Consider the following 14,875-nt stretch of genomic DNA (forward strand, 5'->3'; position numbering starts at 1 on the left):
GCTCACAGCACAAGTGTGGACGACACCTCCTCTCCTTATGTGCCAGGGTCAGGAGCACGACCGTAGAAACAGCAAACAGGAGCATATAGCCACAAGTCCAGCACAAAGTGGTACAGAGGTAAAATAACTTCTTTATTCTTCAAAGGTTAAAAACTTTCCATAGGGAACATCACAGCTGGCGTCACAGAGCCTGCAGCCGACAGAGAAGTCAGCCCAGTTTTCCATGAACCCAAAACCCTCCTTCCTACACCAACTTTTGAGCCACTTATTTACCTCCCTGATCTCCCACTGCCTTTCTGGTGTGGCACGTGGTACAGGTAGTATTTAAGAGAAAACTACCTTTGGGATCCTTGCCCTGAGCTTATGGCCTAAATCCCTGAAATCATTTTTAAGGACCTTCCCCCTACCTCTTACTTTGTCATTAGTGCCAATGTGGACCATGACCGCTGGTTCCTCACCAGCCCCTCCCAGTAATCTGTCAACCCGATCCGCAACATGCCGAACCCGAGCACCCGGCAAACAACACACTGTTCGGTATGCACGGTCTTTGTGACAGATTGCCCTGTGTGTTCCCCTAATAATTGATTCTCCCTCTACCAGCACCTGTCTGACCTTGCCTGTGCTCCCATTACCCTTCTTACTGGAGCAGACAGTCCCCTGGTTGCTAGAGACCACGTCTTGCTGCAGCATTGCTACCCCATAGCATAGGAGGTTTTAATTTTTGTAAATGTATGAAAACATTATAAAAACTATACAAATTTGTTATCCCCATAATCGTATAGACCCATAGAATAAAGTAGACATGTCATTTGGTGGCGCACAGTGAAAGCTGTAAAATCCAAGCCCCCAAGAAAACGGTGCAAATGCGTTTTTTCACCAATTTCACTGCATTTGGAATTTTTTTTCCCTTTCCAGTACACAGAATAGAATATTAAATACCGTCACTATGAAGTGCAATTTGTTACGCAGAAAATAAGCCATCACACAGCTCTTTATGTGGAAAAATAAAAAAGTTATAGATTTTTTTGAAGGTGGTGAGGGTGCGGTCACACAAAACTGCATCGCAATCAGCTTTGAGGGGGTTTTAGGTGCAGTTTTGTCAATTGAACAGGTGATAGACATGAACTGAACGAGTGAATTTGATTTTGAAGGGGAAACCTGCTCCACAAATGTCATTCACTCGTTCAGTTCATGTATTTCACCTGTTCAATTGACAAAACTGCACCTAAAACCACCTCAAAGCTGATTGCGGTGCAGTTTTAACTGCAACATGTGAACGCACCCTGAGTGAAAAATGGAAGTGAAAAAACTAAAAAAGGTCGTTAAGAAATCTGCTATCGGGCCCAGCCTCTCCTAGTTATGCCCCTGCCCCTTCTTTTAAAAGTCCATAACATTTTAATTTTCCTTTGTACATAGCTGTACGGGGGATTGTTTTCTGTATAACAAATTGAACTTCCTAGTGGGGGTGAAAATGAAGGGAAAAAAAACTATTTTTTTGTGTGCTTCGTTTTACAGATTTCCATGTGCACTGCAAAATGACACGTGTACTTTATTCTTTGGGTCGGTGTTGAGATGTAGTTAAAGTAATGCAAAACAGCCTGGTGGGTGCGCTTTGGTCTGTGTTTGCAAACGCAAACGTTATGAACGCGACACTAGCGGAACGTGTGAACGCGCTCTCAGGCTTCAAGTCAAAAGAAAAAGCTTGTATTTATTTGAATAAAAAAATAATTAAACAGAACATAGGAAGAACAAAACTGCAGATAATTCAGGGGTCAGGTTCCAGCTCCCCTGTGGTCAGATCAGACACTCTGACACAATCCATGTACACACAGGTGTCATTAACCCCTTAGCGCTCTGCGCCGTAGCTGTACTGCGCTGAGTCCCGCGAATAGCGCTCAGCGCAGTACAGCTACTGCGCAGAGCCGATGCCGGTTCAGCGCTGCATAGCAGCCGAACCGGCATCGTTAGCCGCGGGATTTCAGCGGTAATCTACCGCTGACATCCCCGGCTAACACCCGCGGTCGGAGTGGGCTCCGATCGCGGGTGTTTAACCCGTTAAATGCCGCGGTCAACGCGACCGCGGCATTTAACATGCCTTCTGGGGGTCTTTACCCCACGATCGGCCCCCCCGCACCGTTTTCGGGGGGGCCGATCGCTGTTTTGGCTCCTCTGGGGTCCGATCGGGACCCCAGAGAAGCCTGGAGGGTTTACCTTTAAGATGGCGTCTGTAACGTCATCTTAAAGGCAAAGTGTCAGCCTATGCATCTGCATAGGCTGGCACTGCTAATACCCTGCAATACATTAGTATTGCAGAGTATTATCAAGAACAAGCAATCAGATGATTGCTTGTTCATATCCCATGGTGGATCAGGTAAAAAAATGTAAAAAAAATGTTTTTCAATAAAAAATTACTTTATAAATCACTAAAAATGCCCATAAGCCCCAAAACATATAAAGAGACATATAACGCTCAAAAAAGTCTAAATCATAACACAAACCCCACATATATATGGTATCACCACGTCCGTAACAATCCATAGAATAAAACTAAATAACTATTGAACCCATATGATGAACGCCGTAAAAAAAAAAAAAACGTCAAAAACCCGCCAAAAAATATGATTTTTACCTATTATATCCCACTAAAAATGCAATAAAAAGTGATCAACAAAACATATGTACTCCAGAATGATATTGTTGCAAAGAACAACATGTCCCGCAAAAAACAAGCCATCGACCAGCTCTGTAGCCAAAAACGTAACAATGTTATGCCACTTGGAAGACGGCGATGCAAAAATGATAGATTTTTCCCCACATTAGGGTTTTATTTGGCAAATTTAGTAAAACATAAGAAAAAATATTCATGTCTGGTATCCCCGTAATCGTATCGACCCATAGAATAAAGACAACATGATTATTAGGCTATACGGTGAACACGAAAAAAAAAAAAAGTTAAAAATCCAGTACAGAATTGATGCTTTTCTACTCCTGCCCTCAAAAAAAGTTCCTAAATTTTCAACAGTAGGTGATACCAACCCCAAAATGGTAACACTGGAAAAAGCATCTCGTCCCACAAAAAAAATGCCGTCACATGGCCCAAATAACGGAAAAGCGAAAATTTTATAGCCTTCAAAAGGGGGCAACCAGAAAACTAAAATCCTGGCAGCTGCAGCGCCCTCCTTCCCTTCTGCGCCTCGCTGTGCCCCCATAACACAAGTCACAGCCACATGTGGGGGGTCTTTGTACTCAGGAGAAATTGTAGAACAAATTTTATGGTGAGTTTTCTCTTTTTATCTTTTGGAAATGTGTAAATTTTAGGGCTAAATGAACGTATAACCGACAAAATTTGACCATTCTAAATTTCACCGCCATTTTGATTCAATTACTATGAAGATCTCAAGGGGTTAACAATCTTTCTAAATGCTGTTTCTGATAGTTTGTGGGGTGCAGATTTGAAAATGGGTTAGTTATATAGGGGGTTTTGTTGCTAAATATGTAAAATTTGATTTCAAACAGTATTTATCCCCAAAATAGTCAATTCCGAAAATACGGAAAATCGCTATTCGATTTGTAGGCCGCGTGACGTCAAAATAAATTATCCAAACATTTCAAAAATTATGAAAATGTAAAGTAGACAAATGGGAAATGTTATTCTCCAAGTTATTTAGGTGGTAAATCGATCTGCCTGAAAACGCGGTGATTTTGAATTTCGAAAATGGCAATTTTTTCTAAAAATTCATCATTTTTTTCTTTTTTTTGTAAATAAACGCAAAACTTATCAGCCAAAATTTACCACTAAAATGAAGTACAACATGTGGGGAAAAAACAATCTCAGAATCGCTTTGATAAGTAACAGTGTTCAAAAGTTATTACCACAGGAAGAGACACTGGTCAAATTTCAAAAAAAAGTTGCGAGCCTTAACCTGCAAACAGGCTGCGTCCTTAAGGGGTTAAATACCCAACTATTTCCCTAGACTCTTAAAGGGATACAACTTTGGGTTGCACTTTTAACAATAAATATCACAATACGTCTCCATTTTTAAAATACAATATACACAAGTAACCAAATCATAAGAAATACAAACACATATAGCATGGCTGCAGCTCTGCATCACTCGGCATTAGTCAGGCGCAGGCTACGTAACCCCCGGTATTAGTCAGGCGCAGGCTACGTAACCCCCGGTATTAGTCAGGCGCAGGCTACGTAACCCCCGGTATTAGTCAGGCGCAGGCTACGTAACCCCCGGTATTAGTCAGGCGCAGGCTACGTAACCCCCGGTATTAGTCAGGCGCAGGCTACGTAACCCCCGGTATTAGTCAGGCGCAGGCTACGTAACCCCCGGTATTAGTCAGGCGCAGGCTACGTAACCCCCGGTATTAGTCAGGCGCAGGCTACGTAACCCCCGGTATTAGTCAGGCGCAGGCTACGTAACCCCCGGTATTAGTCAGGCGCAGGCTACGTAACCCCCGGTATTAGTCAGGCGCAGGCTACGTAACCCCCGGTATTAGTCAGGCGCAGGCTACGTAACCCCCGGTATTAGTCAGGCGCAGGCTACGTAACCCCCGGTATTAGTCAGGCGCAGGCTACGTAACCCCCGGTATTAGTCAGGCGCAGGCTACGTAACCCCCGGTATTAGTCAGGCGCAGGCTACGTAACCCCCGGTATTAGTCAGGCGCAGGCTACGTAACCCCCGGTATTAGTCAGGCGCAGGCTACGTAACCCCCGGTATTAGTCAGGCGCAGGCTACGTAACCCCCGGTATTAGTCAGGCGCAGGCTACGTAACCCCCGGTATTAGTCAGGCGCAGGCTACGTAACCCCCGGTATTAGTCAGGCGCAGGCTACGTAACCCCCGGTATTAGTCAGGCGCAGGCTACGTAACCCCCGGTATTAGTCAGGCGCAGGCTACGTAACCCCCGGTATTAGTCAGGCGCAGGCTACGTAACCCCCGGTATTAGTCAGGCGCAGGCTAAGTAACCCCCGGTATTAACCGAAACAAACAAAACAGGTGTCAAATGTTAGTGCTACGTTTGTGCACCAAAAATTTTCGTTTGTGCCGCTATCATTTTTAATATACAGGCGGTCCCCTACTTGAGGACACCCAACTTACAGACAACCCATAGTTACAGACAGACCCCTGTGACCTCTGGTGAAGCTTTCTGAATGCTTTACTTTAGCCCCAGGCTGCAATAATCAGCTGTAAGGTGTCTGTAATGAAGCTTTATTGATAATCCTTGGTCTCATTACAGCAAAAAAATGTTTAACCCCTTAAGGACGCAGGGTTTTTCGGCTCATTTCTCACTCTCCAACTTCAAAAATCCATAACTTTTTCATTTTTCCGTGTACAGACCTGTGTGAGGGCTTATTTTGTGCGTAAGAAATTTTACTTTCCCGTGATGTTATTTATTTTAACATGCCGTGTACTGCGAAGCTGAAAAAAATTCCAAATGTGGAAAAATTTAAAAAAAACTGCACGTGCGTCACGTTCTTGCGGAGCTCAGTTTTTACCACTTTCACTCTTGGCTCCAAATAACATGCCTATTTTATTCTTTGGTTCGGTGCGATCGCGGTGATACCAAATTTATATAGGTTTTATTGTGTTTTAATACTTTTTCAAAAATTAAACGAATGTGTACAAAAAAGAAAAAAAATTTTTGCCATCTTCTGACGCTAATAACTTTTTCATACTTTGGCGCACGGAGATGTGTGAGAAGTCATTTTTTGCGAAATACGGCGACGTTTTCATTGCTACCATTTTGAGGTCTGTGCGACATTTTGATCATTTTTTATTTCATTTTTTATGTTATGTAAAAAGGTGTAAAAGTCGCATTTCGGACATTTGGGCGCCATTTCCCGCCTCGGAGGTCACCGCCGCCCGTAACCGTTTTTATATTTTGATAGATCGGGCATTTTGGGAGGCGGCGATACCTAATATGTTTATGATTTTTACTGTTTATTATGTTTTATATCCGTTCTAGGGAAAGGGGGGTGATTAGAATTTTTAATATTTTATTAATTTTTTTTTATTTTTTAAACTTTTTTTTTACTATTTTTTAGACCATCTAGGGTACATTAACCCTAGATGGTCAGATCGCTCCTACGATATACTGCAATACTTCTCTATTGCAATTAATGGCATTTTTGCAGCGCATTCATTACAATGAGCCACTGGCTCATTGTAACTAATCTGCAGAAGCCATGTATCCTCGTGTCAAAAGAAGACCCGAGGCTACCATGGCAATTGATCGCATTAAAGATGGTGGCGCCCGCGCGCCGCCGTTTTTTAAACGCCGCCGGCAATCACATGGTTAGTAGCCTACGATCGGTGCAAGCACCGACCGCGGTTATTTGCGGTGGGGGTTTTCTGCAAAATGCAAAAGCCCCCACCTTTGTAAGAAGAGCCTGTGAGCCCTCTTCATACATCCCTTATACCTCTGCGCCGTAGAGCTACGGCGCAGAGCGTTAAGGGGTTAAACTTCAATTGTCACTGGGGCCAAATTTTTTTTTCTTTGTCTGGATCTACAATGATAAAATATACAGTTTCGAGTTACATACAAATTCAACTTAAGAACAAACCTCCGGACCCTATCTTGTACGTAACCCGGGGACTGCCTGTATTCATACTTTTTTCCAGAGGTCATTAGAGTTAATTTCTGCCAAAGCGCAATGTGTTTGCTAGCTCCCCCTGGTGATCAAACCAGGAAAGTGTCACTAAGTTTGGTTTTTACCAGTTCATCCTAAACACCTTCATCCTAAACACCTAACCTATGTAAACACCTGAATATACCTTAAAACGATAGCGACGCAAACGGAAATTTTTGCTGCACAAACGTAGCATCAACGTTTGACACCAATTTTGTTTGATTTGAATACAGCACAGCCCGGTAACGCGCCGGCCACGTAACCCCCAGCACAGCCCGCTAACGCGCCGGCCACGTAACCCCCAGCACAGCCCGCTAACGCGCCGGCCACGTAACCCCCAGCACAGCCCGCTAACGCGCCGGCCACGTAACCCCCAGCACAGCCAGCTAACGCGCCGGCCACGTAACCCCCAGCACAGCCAGCTAACGCGCCGGCCACGTAACCCCCAGCACAGCCAGCTAACGCGCCGGCCACGTAACCCCCAGCACAGCCAGCTAACGCGCCGGCCACGTAACCCCCAGCACAGCCAGCTAACGCGCCGGCCACGTAACCCCCAGCACAGCCAGCTAACGCGCCGGCCACGTAACCCCCAGCACAGCCAGCTAACGCGCCGGCCACGTAACCCCCAGCACAGCCAGCTAACGCGCCGGCCACGTAACCCCCAGCACAGCCAGCTAACGCGCCGGCCACGTAACCCCCAGCACAGCCAGCTAACGCGCCGGCCACGTAACCCCCAGCACAGCCAGCTAACGCGCCGGCCACGTAACCCCCAGCACAGCCAGCTAACGCGCCGGCCACGTAACCCCCAGCACAGCCAGCTAACGCGCCGGCCACGTAACCCCCAGCACAGCCAGCTAACGCGCCGGCCACGTAACCCCCAGCACAGCCAGCTAACGCGCCGGCCACGTAACCCCCAGCACAGCCAGCTGACGCGCCGGCCACGTAACCCCCAGCACAGCCAGCTGACGCGCCGGCCACGTAACCCCCAGCACAGCCAGCTGACGCGCCGGCCACGTAACCCCCAGCACAGCCAGCTGACGCGCCGGCCACGTAACCCCCAGCACAGCCAGCTGACGCGCCGGCCACGTAACCCCCAGCACAGCCAGCTGACGCGCCGGCCACGTAACCCCCAGCACAGCCAGCTGACGCGCCGGCCACGTAACCCCCAGCACAGCCAGCTGACGCGCCGGCCACGTAACCCCCAGCACAGCCAGCTGACGCGCCGGCCACGTAACCCCCAGCACAGCCAGCTGACGCGCCGGCCACGTAACCCCCAGCACAGCCAGCTGACGCGCCGGCCACGTAACCCCCAGCACAGCCAGCTGACGCGCCGGCCACGTAACCCCCAGCACAGCCAGCTGACGCGCCGGCCACGTAACCCCCAGCACAGCCAGCTAACGCGCCGGCCACGTAACCCCCAGCACAGCCAGCTAACGCGCCGGCCACGTAACCCCCAGCACAGCCAGCTAACGCGCCGGCCACGTAACCCCCAGCACAGCCAGCTAACGCGCCGGCCACGTAACCCCCAGCACAGCCAGCTAACGCGCCGGCCACGTAACCCCCAGCACAGCCAGCTAACGCGCAGGCCACGTAACCCCCAGCACAGCCAGCTAACGCGCAGGCCACGTAACCCCCAGCACAGCCAGGTAACGCGCAGGCCACGTAACCCCCAGCACAGCCAGGTAACGCGCAGGCCACGTAACCCCCAGCACAGCCAGGTAACGCGCAGGCCACGTAACCCCCAGCACAGCCAGGTAACGCGCAGGCCACGTAACCCCCAGCACAGCCAGGTAACGCGCAGGCCACGTAACCCCCAGCACAGCCAGGTAACGCGCAGGCCACGTAACCCCCAGCACAGCCTCTGCTCAGGTTTTGCACACACACAGGTAAGATCAGGTAATGCTGAGTGGTGACTGCTGAACTAGTTTTTCTGTTGAAAAGGTTTGCTGGCAGCAGGAGGAGAAAAAGAAGAAAAAGCACAAACACACAGACAGACTAATACCAGTAGTTCATTATTCATCCCTCAACAGTTGGTGTGATGACACATTTTTATAGCTTTTAAAATCTTTTGTAAGTAAAATTAAAATAAAAAACTTAATTTGGCCATGTTCTGGAGCCAATAACTTTTTCATGCTTTGGCGTTAAGAGCTTTGCAAGTTGTCACGTCTTGCAGGAAGTGTTTATGTTGACATTGATACCACATGTGTCGTACAGACTTTTTAACCACTTTTTATCTCTGAAAATGACAAAAGTGGAGTTTAGATGATTTGGGTGCTATTTTCTGTTATGAGGTGCATCGCCAGGAAGAATTGTTTTTATTTATTGATAGATATAGAGTTTTGAGTTGCCGCGATACACATAATGTTTATGATTTCTATGAGTTCTAGGGAAAGGCGGTGATTTGGTCTTTTTTTTTACTATTTTTTTGGACAACCATTCTCCATTGCCATTTCTCTACAGTATAGCAATCTATGACACATTGTAATAGATCTTCAGACATGACAATGCAGAGAAGAATCGCCACTCCCTGATGACATCACAGATAGCAAAGATCAAAGTCATGATGGCCACGCACATGGGCCGCTAGTTGTTACATGTTGCCGACATCTAAACAAATTGGTTGTCATTGAGATGAAGTTGTAATCATGGAGACAGAATGGTCGTTTAGAAGACCGAATGGTTGTCATGGAAACCAAGGGGGAGATTTATTAATCTGTCCACGACAGAATTCTTTCATAGTTTGCACTAAAAAACTGTCCTTGCGACAAAAAAGTCAGTGCGCCAGAAATACTGCGGACCCGAGAGAATTATGTGCTAATTTTCTGGTGTAAAGTAAGCCAACTAATAGGATGTGCAGAGTATGACAACACAGTCTTGTACTAGGAGAGAGTTATCATCCAGCACCAGACACTTATATAAATCTGGTGCAGAATAAGACTAATAAATCTAACTCCGCAGTAGTCTAACCTTAGGACACTATTTATAAATCTGCCCCAAAGTGTTTCTCATGAATAGGATGGATACCGAGACAGAGCAGTTACAATGGGACTTGCGGCACAATTCTGGTGGTTTTGCTCCAAAACACTGTCTAAAATGCCTTGCACCACACTTAAAGACTTTGAGCCCATTTTTTGGCAGCTTTCCGACTTGTCCGAATAAGGGACGTGACCTAAGGGTTTTATTCAAGCAGAGACATTTTACTTTCTGCCTCTGCTTGAATAAAACCCTTAGGCCCCTTCTCCACTGTCGTTTTTCACGCGCGAGTTCTGCGCGTGCATTTGACGCTCAGAACTCGCATTGCACTCTGTCCCATTGTATTCAATGGGTCTTTCTCCATTTGCGTGGTTTTCAACGCGCGTGCTTGCGTTCGTTTGCACGCGCGTCAAAATCGCAGCATGCTCTATTTTTGCGATTCACGCGCATTTTTCACGCCCCATTCAAGTCTATGGGGACGTATCAAAAACGCATTGCACTCGCAAACATTGCAAGTGCAATGCGAGTGCAATGCGTTTTAAACGTAAGGGTTGCTAGGTGACCAGTATAACAGTATTTCCCCTGCTCGCGAACGATCATTTAATTAAAAAAACACAATGAAGAACAGTGAAGAATAGAATAAAAACAGTAAACACAGTGAACACAGTGACCACAGGATCATTTAAGAGAAAAACACAGTGCAGAACACAGTGCAGAATAGATTACAGATGTTCGGCACATCTGCTTACTTGTCGGGAGATACGCGCGGAGCGGTGCGAACAAAATAGCATGTGAAGAACAATATATATGTGTTCTGTCAGTCAGTTCTGTCTCTGATCTGTCAGTTGTCAGTTGTGCAACTAAATTACCTTAGTGAACTATTTTCAAGAAAAGTAACTAAAATCTAGCAAATTAGACAGATTTCAATAGTTTACAGTCAGACTTATTAGGCAATGTTGTATCTTATAGGTAAAACTTACAAAGTTAAAGAGGTATTCTTATCAACATCCACACTATAAATATACACACACACAAATATACATTTCTTTAATTGCATGTTATTACAATATTTGTACCTTCATGAATATCATTTTCTATAAATTTTGCCTTATAAATTAAATGGCTGCCCTTAGATATGACCACCTGGATTAAGCGCTCATTACCTGAGGACATGTAGTAACTACTGGCCATTTCATATGCAAAAACTAAGGGGGGTTGTATTAACGCACTTGAGTCATAATTCTGGTGGTTTTGCACCTAAAACACTGTCTAAAATGCCTTGTACCACAGTTATCAAGGCTTTTAGACTATTTTTTGCCAGCTTTCTGACTTGTCTGAATAAAGGGCGTGGCCTTCGAGAAAAGGGCCTTACGAGAAAGGGGTGTGGCTTTTGGAAAATCGTCTGAGCACCCAAGATTCTGGCGCACAGTTTGGACCAACTAAAAGTAGGAACCGACAGTCTTATCCTGCACCAGAATTCATCATCGCAGTGATACATCTGGCGCAGCAAAAGACTAGTGTTTTCCAGCTAGAAACTGGCGGAACCTGAGACACATTGTTAACCCCTTAAAGACGCAGGGTTTTTTCGCTCATTTCTCGTTCTCCACCTTCAAAATTCCATAACTTTTTCACTTTTACGTGTACAGACCTGTGTGAGGGCTTATTTTGTGCTTAACAAATTTTTCTTTCCCGAAATGTTATTTATTTTAACATGCCGTGTACTGCGAAGCTGAAAAAAAATTCCAAATGTGGAAAAATTTTTAAAAAACCGTCACGTTCTTGTGGGCTCAGTTTTTACGACTTTGACTGTGCACCCAAAATAACACCTCAGCTTTATTCTTTGGTTCGGTGCGATTGCGGTGATACCAAATTTATTTAGGTTTTATTGTGTTTTAATACATTTTCAAAAATTAAACGAATGTGTACAAAAAAGAAAAAAAAAATTTGCCATATTCTGACGCTAATAACTTTTTCATACTTTGGCGCACTGAGCTGTACGAGGTGTCATTTTTTGCGAAATGAGCCGACGTTTTCATTGCTACCATTTTGAGGTTTGTGCGACATTTTGATCATTTTTTTATTCCATTTTTTATGTGATGTAAAAAGGTGTAAAAGTCGCATTTCGGCGCCATTTCCCGTCTCGGAGGTCACCGCCGGCCGTAACCGGTTTTTATATTTTGATAGATCGGGCATTTTGGGACGCGGCGATACCTAATGTGTCTGTGATTTTTACTGTTTATTATGTTTTATATCAGTTCTAGGGAAAGGGGGGGTGATTTGAATTTTTAATATTTTATTAATTTTTTTTTATTTTTTAAACTTTTTTTTTTGACCATCTAGGGTACATTAACCCTAGATGGTCAGATCGCTGCTACCATATACTGCAATACTTCTGTATTGCAATATATGGCATTTTTGCAGCACATTCATTACAATGAGCCACTGGCTCATTGTAACGAATCTGCAGATGCCAGATAGTCTCGGGTCAAACGACGTTCGGGGGCACGGCGATCGTAACAAAGATGGCGGCGCCCGCGCGCCGCCGTCTTTTAAATGCCGCCGGCGGCAACAGAGGGGTTAATATCCACAATCGGTGCAAGCACCGACCGCGGTTATTAGCGGTGGGGGTTTTCTGCAATATGCAATAACCCCCACCTTTGTATGAAGAGGACTCAGCCCGTGAGCCCTCTTCATACACTCCTTATACCTCTGCGCCGTAGAGCTACGGCGCAGAGCATTAAGGGGTTAAATCCCCCCTATGTGTTTCTTTGTGCAATCACTCTAGCAGTAGTGGTCGTATCCAAGAACAACATGGGACAACATGACTACATTTATGGGCAATTCTCTTCACACAAATACATTTGTGTAAAAATATCCAGTTTAAGAAAAATATGTCTAATGGCTGATAAAAATAAATTAAATGTGAATGCTGAGATGGGAATACCCCTTTTAACCCCTTCCCGACGCGCCCCATACTAGTACGGCGCATGTCGGGTCCCGGTTCATGGAGAGCACCGATCGTGGGTGTTATCCCGCTGATCACCGCGGCATAATCATTACAATGTGCTATCAGCACATGAATGAGGAGGAAAATCCCCATATACTGCCATACTGTAGTATGGTAGTATATGATAGGTTGTCTGATCAATCTTAGGCCGGCGCCACACAGGGCGCTTTCTCTGCGCTTGCAAACGCAGACAAAGTCGCGCCCACCGGGGCGGGCCTCAGCCCGATCGCATCGGCGTTTCTATGGAAACGCCTGCGATCGGGAATGAGCCGCCGGTGTTTTGCGTTAATTTAACGCGAAACACCGGCGGCTCGTTCCCGATCGCAGGCGTTTCCATAGAAACGCCGATGCGATCGAGCCGAGGCCCGCCCCGGTGGGCGCGACTTTGTCTGCGTTTGCAAGCGCAGAGAAAGCGCCCTGTGTGGCGCCGGCCTTAGGGTTATAGTACCCTAGGGAGTCTGAAAAATAGTAAAAATAAAAAATAAAGTTTAAAAAAATTATAATAAAAAAAACCTAAAAATTCAATTCACCCCCCTTCCCCTAGAACTGATATAAATATTAATAAACGTTAAAAATCATAAACACATTAGGTATCGCCGCGTCCGAAAATGCCCAATCAAAATATAGTAACGCTTTTTCACTGCGTTTAACCTCATAACGGAAAATAGCGCCCAAAGTTGAAAATGGCACTTTTTTGCCATTTTGAAAAATATAAATCTATAAAAAGTGATCAAAAAAGGTTGCACAGTCCTAAAAAAAATAGCAATAATAGCAAAAATTTCCATCAAAAGTCGCAAAAATTGACACCACCTGCACCCAAAGTATGAAAAAGTTATTAGCGCCAGAAGATTGCAAAATTAAAAAAACTTTTGTACGGGAGGTTTTAATTTTTGTAAATGAATGAAAACGTAAAACCTATACAAATTTGGTATCCCCATAATCATATTGACGCATAAAATAAAGTAGACATGTTATTTGGGGCGAAAAGAAAACAGCGCAAATGCGTTTTTTCACCATTTTCACTGTATTTGGAATTTTTTCCCCACTTCCCAGTACACGACATGGAAAATTACATACCATCACTACGAAGTGCAATTTGCTATGCAGAAAACAAGCAGTCACACAGCTCTTTACATGGAAAAATAAAAAAGTTATAGATTTCTGAAGGTGGGGAGTGAAAAAACTAATAAGGGCCCGGTCCTTAAGGGTGAAGACACACATGGCGTTTTTGGGCCGTTTTTACTAAGTGCGTTTTCAGATCGTTAAAAACGCATGCGTTAAAAAACGCATCCGTTTTTTAAAAACGCATGCGGTTTTTTGAAAACGCATGCGTTTTTGTCCGTTTTTCATTGCGCAATTTCGGAAAAACGGACAAAAACGCATGCGTTTTCAAAAAACGCATGCGTTTTTAAAAAACGGATGCGTTTTTTAACGCATGCGTTTTTAACGATCTGAAAACGCACTTAGTAAAAACGGCCCAAAAACGCCATGTGTGTCTTCACCCTAAGGCTGGCGCCACACGTGGCGCTTTTGTCTGCGTTTGCGAACGCAAACGCAGACAAAGTCGCGCCCACCGGGGAGGGCCTCGGCCCGATCGCATCGGCGTTTCTATAGAAACGCCTGCGATCGGGAACGAGCCGCCGGTGTTTCGTGTTAATTTAACGCAAACGCAGACAAAAGCGCCACGTGTGGCACCAGCCTAAGGGGTTTATGTCTGGAAATCTCTGCAATTTGTGTTTCTGCCCCCACCACCACAAGATGTCTGTGAGGCGTTGAGGTAATTCTGTAACAATGGTAAAAACCTCTATACGTCTCACACGTCTGGTCAAGTAGGTTTACCTCAGTACATTAAGCAATTTCCTACAAGATATATGTCACTTACTTGTAGCTGTGTGTAGTAAGATGGAGCCATCCTCTGGGACAGTCTCCACATGCTTTTCTCTGTCAGCACAGCTGAGTGAAATCCCCTGAGGGGAAGTTCTGTCCTTGTAGGCCTTCACCTGAGGTAATGATTACAGCTCCCCTCACAGGAGGCAAAAATGCTAAGCAATTAGGGTGATGCCACACGTGGCATTTTGAACCCGTTTTGGTCCGTTTTTAAGCAGTCTGTTAGGCCGCGGTCATACAATCCGCTAGGCGTCCGTTCATAACGCAACGCTAGCGCACAGGGGGCGGTCCTCGGCCCGACCGCACATGCGTTAACAGGGAAACGCATGCAATTGATAAGCCGATCACATGGGTTTCCCTGTTAACG

At 45.5% G+C, this 14,875-nt stretch overlaps 1 protein-coding gene across 1 annotated transcript in view; it reads right to left on the reverse strand.

Annotated features, from left to right (window-relative positions):
• GRID1 (glutamate ionotropic receptor delta type subunit 1) overlaps positions 1-14,638 on the reverse strand; it is a 1,020,611-nt gene extending 1,005,973 nt beyond the window's left edge. The window contains exon 1 of the mRNA XM_072131335.1: positions 14,504-14,638. The gene's annotated coding sequence lies outside the window, so the exon portion shown is untranslated. The remainder of the gene's footprint in view (positions 1-14,503) is intronic.
• Between the last annotated feature and the right edge of the window lie 237 nt (positions 14,639-14,875).

Source organism: Engystomops pustulosus, chromosome 11, assembly GCF_040894005.1.
Source record: "Engystomops pustulosus chromosome 11, aEngPut4.maternal, whole genome shotgun sequence".
In the NCBI taxonomy this organism is placed as follows: Eukaryota; Metazoa; Chordata; class Amphibia; order Anura; family Leptodactylidae; genus Engystomops; species Engystomops pustulosus.